Genomic DNA, 13,130 nt, shown 5'->3' on the forward strand with positions numbered 1-13,130 from the left:
TTACCGAATTACCGAATAAAGCAGGTGCTCTAACTCCTATGCCTTCTTCATCTGTCCTATCTCAAACTGCACCTTTTCTAGGCTTCTTAGGGCTCCAACATTGCTTCAAGCCTCTCTGTATCTTATCCATTACTGGCTGTGGGCATATCCCATGTGGGCCCATAATTGCCATAACGATCCTCCTGCAGTATAGAGATACCTCAGATAGCACTGACACAAAGGACACAAGTGCTAAGCCAAAGGTAGTGGGTTGGAAGGCCAAAAGCACAACAAATGCCTTTCAATCTTCAGCAATGACAACAACGCGGAATGAGAACCTAACTGTGATGGTACTGCCAGGCCCTCGGTCTTCTGTTGTCCACCAAAGGAATGAAAGAGGACTCCAGCTCTAATAACACACTATACTTAACCACTACCTTATGCATAAGTAAGCTCCAACACTTGTGTGGCTTTAGCAAATACGTAATGGTTGTTAATATTTACACAATTATTTTGATGATCTGAGAATAAACAACACTAAACAAACAAGATTTTACTGGAAAAGCGTGACCACCAAACAGCCACACTTGGATTACTATTTACAAAGAGCGCGTGGTGATCTCCCTGATCATAAAAATAATGCGAGTTAATCAGCGGCGGCTCCGCCATTGAGGTGGAGGAGCGTCACCCCACTGCTCTCTAAAAATAAAATGACAATTAAACTATTTTATTATCATATTATTTTTCTTCGCTGATACTGTGCTGAGTCTTGGAAGTGGGTCCATACGGATGGAGAATCAGCAACAGAGAGGAGGAGTGGTGAGCAATAAGTGCACAAGTCAGTTTGACCGGCCGTCTTATGACGGCCAAACCGGCATTCGCACTTAGCCTTTCTCCAACCCAAGCTGTGTTGCACAGCCGGTGGAGAACATGCACAGAGTCTCAGTCCCTTCCTGAGCAACAAACACCAGGCTGCTCAGACCCATCCCAGAGCTGCTCTCATGCTGGCAATGGTCTTACTAGCAAGAGAGCAGCGTCTGGATTGGCCATGGTGTGTCTGGGAGCCTGTGCATTGGCTGCTGGGAGTCAACAGAAGCAGAGGAGGAGAAGACCACCAAGGCAGCGGCCAGCAGGTAATATTTTTTTCCTTATTTTTCTGCCCCACGCTGCCCTCTGCACTGCTCCCCCACTGGCCCTCGGTTTGCCTTTATAGTCGGTGCCACTGAAGTTAACACCACTTCTCCTAGTGCTGTGGAGGCTCAACAGTTCTACTTGGCAGTCACCACTCCTCCCCACTATGTGAAATTCTCAATTTTAAGGGTAGAGATAGCAGCTGCCACCCACCAACATATCCATGGTAATGAACTGTTACAGAAGTGCTGTTGGTTGGAACAGGCACTTTTGCGGGCTTTCTGTACCCCCAGATAACTTCGGTGTTGCAATAGGGTTTGAGACACTTTCCCTCTTGGAATTCCTATATCATTGGCACGCATTTCATGGTTGCACAAAGTAAAGGCGGTGGTTGTTAATTTGCTTGCAGGCACTGCACCAGTTAAATGAGAGACTACTTTGACCATGCGTATGCGTCATATTAATGACGATGGCAAACGGTTGAATGGGCTCATTTGGAGGTGCTCAGAGGCCCATAACCAGGTTAGAGGTGCATAGTTAGTGTGACCTCCAAATGAGTCATCTTTCAAACAGCATGGAAGATTCCAGTCACCTCCTATGGGCCCCTCATGGGGTTACAGTTGTATGTAGGCATCTCCTCCCCTTCTTTAAGGGCCGGCTGGGTCCTCCTGTAGAAAATGCAGAGCAATGAGTTGAACCCTCTGCTTCCACCTTTGGCTGGTGTGCTCTCTTCAGCAAAGGTTTGTACTCCGAGAAATTTGCTCCTGCAGTGGAGAAATCCCATTTTATTGACATCAGGCCCATGTTCTCGAAAAGTATCTGGAATGGTACAGACTGGAACCATGCACTCCGTTTGTTACAGGGCTCCTGTTCACAAGCAGCAAAATACTTACTTGCTCTCTTCAAATGAACAAATGCTACAGCTCAACTTAGTGATCTTAAAGTGGTGGAGGGCGTGTTTCACCGTCCACCACTAGAAACGACTATGTTGTAAGCATCATCACACAGACATCCTGCACCAGTAACCCAGTACCCAATGATGTAGTGCAATTGTGAACAGCACACCAATAGGTAACATCAGCCTCTGTTGCTGCAGCCAGGGCCTTAACATGTCGAGGCTGACAAAAAGCGCAGCAGCGTCCCAGAAGAGACATAACTACCACTATTTAAGCCGGTCCAGTAGAGGGACACCGCGGGTGTGTGAAGGGCACACTGAACTGGGACTCTCTCTGTGCTTTCATATCCAACATGGGGAATGGCCCTCATTTTTCTTGCCATGGCCCCCTTGCTTTATAACTCCTTCTATGAGCCCCTTAACTACAACATCCTCCTCAGGCTTTCGCCCGCACCTGGCGGGGGCAAGGCACATTCAGTGAGTGTGACATGTGTGAAACTTGACAAACGCCCAAGGGCCCAGTTGGGACGCAAGGAAAGCAAAACAGCTTAAGGGAGTAGAGAAATCTGCCTGCGCAGGGAAAAAGAGTTCGGCTCAATGCTACACTTTAAGAGGACTTGTGTAGCCTGGGTGGAAAGGAGGGGAGTTTAAGAAGGTGTGGCGGAGGCATTTTATTCCGTTGAATAGGTTTCCATTCCCTGTTTTATCTCGCTCTGTTTCGTTGTTCTCTACAGAGTTAAAAATGAAAACCACTGCCCCACAGGAAACCAGAGCAGTTGTGTCAAAGCAGCAGGCTGTTACTGTGAAGGCCTCGCCTTATCCTGTTCCCGGACTAATTACAGGATTTTTACATGTCTTGGGACCATATAAAATTGGTTTGACGTAGAATATGTATTAAAAAGCAGGAAACGTACATCCAGCAGTCATTTCCCTGCAAGGGCTCAAATCAGGAAAGATCATTGAGGGACCCTGCCCAGCGTGGTAACTGGTTGAAAAGTCCGCTATTGCGGCCGCATTTCCTTTTAAAATGAGTAATTGCTAGTTGACAATATCATTCAGTGATGAGATGTGCTATGAGTAAACCGCATTGTGTTATGTCTCGTCTGGATAAGAGTGCAAACCAAATACCACTTCTTTATTCGGAAAGTGCACAGTGCACGTATCAAGCCACTCCGAATCCGGAAACATCGTGAGTGAGGGACCAACAGGTGGTCAGGCACTCTGGAAATACACAGTGGCGGCTCGCTGAGGTAACGCGGTGATGCGGGGCAGAGGCGGGCGGATAGTGGAGTACAACATACGACGGCAAAGGCGAAAGTAAATAAATAAATAAATAAAACCACTTACCTTGCGCTCGCCGTATAGCCGACTTGGCACATTCTACAAAGGTTAAATGGTTGGGAGGGTAAAGAGCAATGCAGTCATGTATGTTGGAATTTGTGGGTACAGCGTCGGGTCATGTTATATGTGCTACTCTGGGCTACTAAGGCGCATGGCAGACATAGAACCCGAGGCATGATAAAAAAACACCTTCTGACGCAAACAAATATTTGACCCTCTTGGCTGGAGGCTGAGCAATACACGTTATCAGCAGTAACAGTTAAGCCGCCCTCAGCACAATATTGCCTCCAGTCATTATCTGATGAATTGAGAGCTCAGCACTTCTTCCAATCTGCCAAAGGCCCTATCTAGGCCAGATACGAGAGGGACATACCACACTTGTTACTACAATCTAAGCACATTCTGGCAAGCTCAGCGAGACATAGCGAGCAGCTATCTGCCGAGGGAGGAAATCGTTCTATATTTATCAGTGCCAGTGACGCAAGGACTGTTAACATGCTTCCCCGCGGGGCTCAAATGCCTGGCTTTCATAGGGCTCCCAAACACAAACAGAAGGGAGCCAAGAGAGGATCAGCAATGAGGGAACGCATGGACGTACACTCACCAAAATGCTAGGGGTAGCGGAAGTGACATCATATACCCTTTGACCTTAATGATGTCACAGGGAGTGACATCATAGGACATTTGACCCTGCATCGTCCCAAGTGATGTGATGTCACTCAACTGTAATCCTAATGATATCACAATAATGAACATCGCTGCAGTTACATAATTGCATAATTCATATGATATATTCTTCTAGAGGAGAACAGGCGGTGGAAATATATTCCCTGAGAAAAGTTTGATCAAAATAGGGATTACTAGTGCATTTTAATGCATAATGTTCACATAATTTGCAAAAAAGCCATAGGCTCTACAAAAAAACAGTCCCTAAATATACAAGTCCTTTTATGGTGTACCAAGATACTGAAATCTGACAGTCCCCATGAGTTCACCCAATTAGGTTTTTAAACTGTCCTAAGGATGCCCCCCCCCCTTATGTAAAAAATTACCTCCATTGCTTGGTCTAGCATTTTGCCATGGTGGCCCCTTTTGCCCAAACATTACATACAATATGCCAATGCCAAAATGTTCCTAATACTGCTTCTCTCACACTATGGAGGTTGCTTATGTCAAAGGTTATATCTAATATGTCGAGGACCACATGTTGTCATGGATGGCCCCATGGCATTGCCATAGTATGTCTTTCAGTGTGCTAAGAATTTCCTCCAATGTGCCATCACAAGCAATTTGCCACAGGTGCAAACTATGTCATGAATTTCCTCCAGGAAGTCCACACTGGCATTTATTCATGGGTGCTCCATGCCAAAATGTACTTACAGAGTCTCAGCAGTAACATTTTGCTGAGGCATCCCATATACAAGTATTGCCTCCAGTATTCCAGTGCCAACATTTAGTCAAGGGTGCTTCTTTAACCCCTTCGATGCTGATGACGAGCTCAGCTCGTCATCAGCCACGGGGGGCGTGTGCGGATGATGAGCTGAGCTCGTCATCTAACGCGGCTTTTTGAAAAAAGCAGCGTAGCGCAAAAATATGCGCCGCAGTGATGAGGTTAAGCTGAGAAGCATGCTAGGTCCAAAAGCGGATCTGCAAGTATAACACATGCTCACTTACATTCACTTATTCACACTCTTCTATCATAAGCACTGACTTGCACTCATTCATTTTTACCTACTCTTGTGCACTCACTCTCACCCTGAATCACTTATTTGCATTCTCACTCACTCTTACTCTCCTATACTTACTAATTTTGACACACGCACATCCACAATCCCATATGCATACATACATACATACATGCTCACACATATACACGCTCTCTCAACCAAACTCACTCTCACCCACATGCACGCACACAACATACATAAAAACTATTTTATTTTTCTTATCTGAGATGCTAGTGATGGTCCAGATCTTGCTGCCCCTCTTTATTACACTAAAAGTAAAAAATAAACTATTATTCTCTGTTAATGTAATAAAAATGACCAGAAAATGATGTTAGATGTGGAGAAGTGTGGCTCGATGGTTAGAGCGGCAGACCCTGATGCAGAGGTCTAGCCCGGGACCAGGGTTCAATTCCCCGCCTCGGCGGGTCTTGGGCTCAAAATTCCATGGACCTGATCATTCTCGCCTCTGTGCCTATTCCAATCATGGAGTCCCACTCTGCAACTCTGGGCAATAGCTTGCTTAATCTCCACAACAGCCCCCACAATGCGAAGGATGCCTGGCCTCCACCTTGGGGGTGCCCAGGAGTGGACGCCTCACAGGGAAAGCCAGGACGGGTTCCACAGCGGTATTCGTACAAGCGCCTTGAGACCCTTGCGGGTGAGTAGTGCGCTATACAAGTATCAATTTACATATTTTTTTTACATTTAGAGCCAGACTCTGATAATGCAAGACAATCCTGTGTTCTTGGCATTGATTTTGCACCTCTAAGGCCAGGGGGTGTAAAGGCAGTGCCATGGGTAGCAAAGGGTCGCAACTGCTGACCCCTATATAATGTCCATGAGTGAACGCTGAACCTCATGGGGTGCAGAGAGGGCATCTACTGCTTGAAATGCCTTCTGGTCCTTTGCAATGCTAATGTCCCTTTGGTAACTGTGGTTCTTTAAAAGTTTATACTGTTTGGAGTTAGGGGCGGAAACCAATCCTAACTTTGTTGAGGGTAGGGTAGGGAAGCGAGATAAGATTTTGAATGGTGATGGGGGAGCCATGATCAGAGACAGATTCAAAATAATGTGTGGGTGCTATCTTCATTGTTCTTTTATATTGAGTAACTTGTGCAAGGTGAAGCAATCATGCAACATTACTTATTTGGAGAATGCTCAGTAGTTGTGTAACAGTTCTTACAGAAAGAATGACAAAGGAATAAAACTGGATTCTCAGAGGAACTCTGGATCTGACCCAGAAAGACAACTGAAAGAAGGTTTTGACGAATGGGAGAGATGTGTGTAAAATATGAGTTGCAGACTTCCTGGAGTCTACCATGTTGCTGCAAGAAACGAGAAAGGCAAAATAGATACTCCCAGCAATCCTAAATGCAAATTCATGTTATGTTCCCTGGTAGAGCACTCTAACAATCTGTAAATACTTTCTCTTAGAACGTTCTATATCAAGCACGGCCCACCTGCTAACTCAACTCCCTCTCCCCTTGCATCAGGGTTGAAGCCCTCATATCTCCAACCTGATGGTCGGTACCCTTTCAGAAGCCCAGGTCTACTTCTCTCCATCTCCGTCCTTCGGTAGGCTCTACAGCTCATAAGAGGTGTGACTGCTGGGCACTGAACCATCTTCTGCTTTCCCAGGGCTCTCCATGACAAGCCTTAGTATATCTCCAACAGTGGCTTCTAAAGATTTGTCTACCCCCGAGTCCTCTCACCATTTCCCCTCTTTTCCTCCAGTCCTCTTTTCGTATCATTATATCTTATTTTTCTTCCCCTCCCAGCCTTTTGGACAGCTACCATGAAGCACTTTTGTCCTGTCTGGTGAGATATCAGTGTCTTTGTAAAGACCACCGGGCCCACCTGCTCCTTCATCGTCCCCTCTATCATGTCACATGCTTTCCTCTCTACTGAGCTCTTCTATTTTTCCTTCCCTCTCTGCTGACCTTCAGCTCTTAAAGGGGACATTATGGTGACTCAAAGCACGATATGAATAAGCAACATTGCAACTTATGAAAGCCATAGTCTAGAATCAACAACCCTTTGCAATGAAATTCTAGGTAACATTTTCTTTACTTCAAATCACTACGCCATTTCTACCACTCACTCACTCACTCTCTCCTGGACTTACAATGTGTCTAGAGGCCTCCCTCCATCTGGGTTTCCCTTTCCAGGTTTCTTCAACTCTCAATCACTGGTACTCTTTCTCTATAGGTCTTTCTATCTCGGGTTCATAGTCTCAGACCCCATGGTCGTCTGCACAAAGTAGAAGGTCAGAAAACTATAGCGCAATTCATAGGAGAAACTGACAAAGATTATGTATTTCAACCCTTGTCCTCCCATCCTTCTACCTTCAGAAGTTGCCCTCATCCTCAGTTCCGGCCATTTCACTCCTTTATTGCATCATCTTTCTCCTGGCCGAACGTGGGACCAGTGCACAATGTGCCACATGAACAAGGATGTGCCTGGCTATTGAGCCCTAATGGGGCTAAATCAGTCCTGGGCTGCTTGTGTTCTGGTTCGGGAAAGGCCTCACCTGTTAAGGTTGGACTGTTCTGATTGCAGCAGGGTGAAGACTAATTTGTGTGAGGCTCGTCAAAGTTGAGGTAGTATGTTGTGCAGAGTAACGATGGACTGGGATGCGACCCGAGTAATTACCAGTGGGTCAGACTGATTCACGCATTCCACCCATCACTTTTTGTATGCTTCATTGTGCATATGCAGACTGATTGCAGACTACTCTATTGGAGTGCTTGAATGGAAGACTGTGTGCCGCTCATGTGGCCTACATGGGAAATCTTTAGATGTGTTTGGGAGAACCAGGGTTGTGTTCTTATCCTGTTCTGTTCACCCGTCAATGGATGTATTGAAGAGAAAAGAGAAAAGAAGTGACAAATATGTTTACTTGTCTTATTGTTCAAATGTGATAAGTGGGGGCTCTTTTGCTCATTTAAATCCCATCTCCTTTGGTTTATTGCAGAAAAGGAAAACTGTCCAGAGCCAAATGTCATCACCCTTTGAAGGGGCTACAGTTCAAAAACGATAGTATATGCTCTGATTAGTCCACCCAGGAGTGGAATAAGAGCAACCGACATAAATGGGCATTAGACATCAGTGTTAACATATTTTCTCTGATGAGTCCAACCAGGAGTGGCAGAAGAGAAACCTTTATACTATAAGCCATAGAGTATCCTTTGAGCAATCCACTTAGTAGCAAGAGCAGAGCAGCCAATAAGCAGCCAGGCATATTGGTTGCTCTCGGGTGACTACTTTGGTGTTGCAGGAATCAACTCATAGGAATGGATACTAAACAACCAGTCCTGGCATGCTCTTTGAAGTCCACCTGCAGCAGAGGGGAAACCATTAAAATAATCTGCTGTAATCTGCCCTCTGAGATGTTCAATTGGGATCGGCAGTGTGCAACAGACAGGAATGAGTATTCCACTATCAGCCATATTAGGGTTTATAGAGTCTACTTGGCATAGTGGAGATAAAAGAAGCAGCAAATAATTACTGTAGTGCATCTAGGAGTAAATTTGTCAACTAAAAGGTAAATGCTGTGGGGAAAATTAGTCTGAGTTGGTTGAGAAGTAGAAGAAGGGATTTACGAAGAGACAGGTTTGAAGGACATTGGGGTAAATGGGTCCGCGAAGGAGCATGATGATGCAATCCACAGGATGGGTGATTCTATGTCCAAGATGAAGAAGGTTGTTGATTAACTCTGTGGAAGAGCGTGGTTTGCGTAGAAGGTTAAGATGTCTTAACAACAGAATGGATTGAGCCCAGGTCAAAGGGGCCAGGGCAGGAGTTTTCCCATATGTCAATCCTGGCTCAAATAGGAAATAAACCATTACCATTTCTGCTCTTCAGCTTGAATCACCTGGCTGGATGCTCGAGGGGGAGAGGTTGTTTAGTGTTAGGTTAGGTGGGCACGCACCAGGTCACTCATCTGATCCTCAGATCTGGACTCGGCTCAGTCGAGGCAGACACTAAGGGCTTACAAATATGAGAGCAAAAGAAGGGCAACACACAGTTCCAGAGCCAGCTTTATTTCAAATACAAGCCCTGATCCACTTCCTAAATGTTTTACATTGGCAAAGTCAGTGGTATTAACTGCTTACACACACAACACAAATGCACATCCGGATTTACAAATGTATGGCCCTCAGTCCAGGACCAGAGACACGATGCTGGGGGAAGACCTATTTAGGTTTATCTGTTCTAGGGGGGCAGTTCACCTTCTCCTGTGCTGGGGCAATAAATCATTGCAAACAAAACAGGTGATGGACCGAATGTGGTCAATGTCACACATTCATCCCAGTCCAAAGATCTGGGCCCAAATCCATTGTTTTTTTGCACTCCACACCACCCTGGGTTAGACAATGGCGATATGCAAATCAGCTCTGACCCTGTGCCCCATGGGAACAGTCCAGTCCGAACTACAAAAGCCATGTCCTTCCCAGAACGGAATCAAGCATCCGAGGACCGGACCGGTTTCGAGGTAACACCTCTCATCAGCCCGGCTAGCTTGAATCCAGTGGTGTGGAGTGCCTGGGACCCACGTCTGGGCATCCCCAGCGCACTTAGGGCGGCAATTGCAAACAAAACAGGTGATGGACCGAATGTGGATCAATGTCACACATTCATCCCAGTCCAAAGATCTGGGCCCAAATCCATCGTTTTTTTGCACTCCACACCACCCTGGGTTAGACAATGGCGATATGCAAATCAGCTCTGACCCTGTGCCCCATGGGAACAGTCCAGTCCGAACTACAAAAGCCATGTCCTTCCCAGAACGGAATCAAGCATCCGAGGACCGGACCGGTTTCGAGGTAACACCTCTCATCAGCCCGGCTAGCTTGAATCCAGTGGTGTGGAGTGCCTGGGACCCACGTCTGGGCATCCCCAGCGCACTTAGGGCGGCAATTGCAAACAAAACAGGTGATGGACCGAATGTGGATCAATGTCACACATTCATCCCAGTCCAAAGATCTGGGCCCAAATCCATCGTTTTTTTGCACTCCACACCACCCTGGGTTAGACAATGGCGTTATGCAAATCAGCTCTGACCCTGTGCCCCATGGGAACAGTCCAGTCCGGACTACAAAAGCCATGTCCTTCCCAGAACGGAATCAAGCATCCGAGGACCGGACCGGTTTCGAGGTAACACCTCTCATCAGCCCGGCTAGCTTGACTCCAGTGGACCGGTCCTCGGATGCTTGATTCCGGTCTGGGAAAGATATGGCTGTGTAGTTCGGACTGGACTGTTCCCATGGGGCACAGGGTCAGAGCTGATTTGCATAAAGCCATTATCTAACCCAGGGTGGTGTGGAGTGCAAAAAACGATGGATTTAGGCCCAGATCCTTGTACTGAGGTGAATGTAAGACATTGATCTACATTCTGTCCATCAAATTGTTTTTTGTAATTTTCTCCCTGAGTGTACTGGGGTAGCTCAGACGTGGGTCCCAGAGCCTCCACACCACTGGAGTCAAGCTAGCCGGGCTGATGAGGTGTTACCACGAAACCGGTCCGGTCCTCGGATGCTTGATTCCGGTCTGGGAAAGATATGGCTGTGTAATTCGGACTGGACTGTTCCCATGGGGCACAGGGTCAGAGCTGATTTGCATAAAGCCATTATCTAACCCAGGGTGGTGTGGAGTGCAAAAAACGATGGATTTAGGCCCAGATCCTTGTACTGGGGTGAATGTAAGACATTGATCTACATTCTGTCCATCAAATTGTTTTTTGTAATTTTCTCCCTGAGTGTACTGGGGTAGCTCAGACGTGGGTCCCAGAGCCTCCACACCACTGGAGTCAAGCTAGCCGGGCTGATGAGAGGTGTTACCTCGAAACCGGTCCGGTCCTCGGATGCTTGATTCCGGTCTGGGAAAGATATGGCTGTGTAGTTCGGACTGAACTGTTCCCATGGGGCACAGGGTCAGAGCTGATTTGCATAAAGCCATTATCTAACCCAGGGTGGTGTGGAGTGCAAAAAACGATGGATTTAGGCCCAGATCCTTGTACTGGGGTGAATGTAAGACATTGATCTACATTCTGTCCATCAAATTGTTTTTTGTAATTTTCCCCGGGGCAATAAATCATGGCTGGCCTCAAAGAATGAGACTGGGGGTAAAGGTAACATCCTAGGGTAAGGACAGGCTGTATGCACATACCCGCCCCCTAGAATGCAACATTTATTCTGTGCAGTGTCCATTTAAATAATGCTTTCTGTAATGAATGACCTGAAAGTACAAACGCTATAATCAAGAGCGACCCAGAGTAGGATGAAATATGTATTGTGCCTAGAAAAAAATACCAAACCACAGGTTTCAGATTTTACCAAGTGAGATACATTTCTCCTATTCTAAGTTTTCCCCTAAAAATGTAAAATGACAGGCAGAATGATGTGCTTTTCAGTACCACAATCTGCTTGTTATTTGATTACTGGGAACTTTTCTTTCTTTATTCGGATTCCACAAGGAAAACCATAAAATTACACAGTAAAAAAACACCCTAGCTAAAATATTAACAATGAATTTAAAACAGAGCGCACAATTAAAACTGCTCAGCTAATATGATAACATTAAAATTTAAAACAGAATCACACGTTTTGATACCTACACCCTAAAGCTAAACATAAAAAGTTGAGGTTGAGGTTAAAAAGAAAAACCTATCGAATGGTCTGCATGTTAGTTGTAATGAAGATGCTGCACTACCCTCACATATTACTATATTCAGGGCAGGTCGACAGCACAATGAACACATACAAGTTAAAAAGTAATATAAACAGACATCCACAACTAATATGTAACGCTTAGACGTAGAATAACATATCAATAAAAACATGATAGGCACCTCCAGCTAGATGTATGGCATACAAATCAGTCAAATGCTTCCTAATGTTCACAACAGCAGAAACAAAATGTACAATTTATACGGCTCATTAGATACAGATTGAAGAAACAGCAAGGCTTGCCCACACTGACTAAAATTTAAAAGCGGTGCTCTTATATGTAGCTCACTTTCTAATAAGGCAGCAAAAAGTACACATTAAAAAGTGCATAGTGCATTGAAAAGACTGTTCATCACAAAGAAAGACCATCCTTTCTCTGTTCCATTGGCCTTTCAAAGGGTAAACCACCATCAAATGGACTAAAATAAAACAAAACTTAGTCAAAATGTACCTATGAGAGGTAGATCGAATGTCACTCAAATCCGACTGCATGCTTCACACTAGGGGAATAGATAAATATGAGGCCACTAAGCTCTTCATGAGGTTGTGTCGATTACTCGCAGCCGCGCTACCCTCGGTAATCTGGTGTTTAATTCTTCTTTCGAACATTCAGCGTTGAAACACCCCTCAATGGAGGTAAAAGGAATATTCAAAGATGAATACACCTTACAGATCTAACTAAGCCAGTGTATCTAAGGTGAATGGTTGGGGGAGAGACAATTCATCAAGTGCCACAACAGAATAGACTCTGCCTTTATAATAACCTCAATAATTCTTTTCTAATCTCGATCATTTAGCTATTTCGGTTTGTATTACCTGTTGCAATGTAGCTTAGGAAAATTGCATGGGTGTGATTTTTATCACACATTTCCCCATATAGAAAAAAACACATTACTTGGATTCCCACTTATTGCGATAACAGGAGTTAAAAGACATACTTGAAATCATGAGGCACTCATTATCAGACTCTGGGAAAGCAAAATAAACATTTAGGGCCAGATGTATCAAGATTCCGTTTTGCGAATCCTAAATAGCAATTTTTTGCGAATTGCTATTTAGAATTCGCAAAACGGAATGTATGTACAAAATCACTATTTTTTAGCAATTCCTTATTATTCTTTATTTGCGAATTCGCATTTTGCGAATTCGCAAATAAAGAATAATTTCCAATGCATTCCTATGGGCCAGGAGGCCCATAGGAATGATAGTGCAATAATTCTCAAATTGCGAATTCGCAATTTGCTAATCGCAATTTGAGAATTATTTCAAGGGGGCAGGGGTGTCTCAAAGACACCCTGCTGCACCCCTGAAATGTACATGTGTGTGCAT

General features: G+C 45.1%; 1 protein-coding gene across 6 annotated transcripts in view; it reads right to left on the bottom strand.

Moving 5' to 3' along the window:
- The window catches only part of MICAL2 (microtubule associated monooxygenase, calponin and LIM domain containing 2), a 906,862-nt gene that overhangs the window by 693,497 nt on the left and 200,235 nt on the right, over positions 1-13,130 (bottom strand). The gene's annotated exons all lie outside the window — the stretch shown is intronic.

This window comes from Lissotriton vulgaris, chromosome 2_1, assembly GCF_964263255.1.
Source record: "Lissotriton vulgaris chromosome 2_1, aLisVul1.2, whole genome shotgun sequence".
Lineage (NCBI taxonomy): Eukaryota > Metazoa > Chordata > Amphibia > Caudata > Salamandridae > Lissotriton > Lissotriton vulgaris.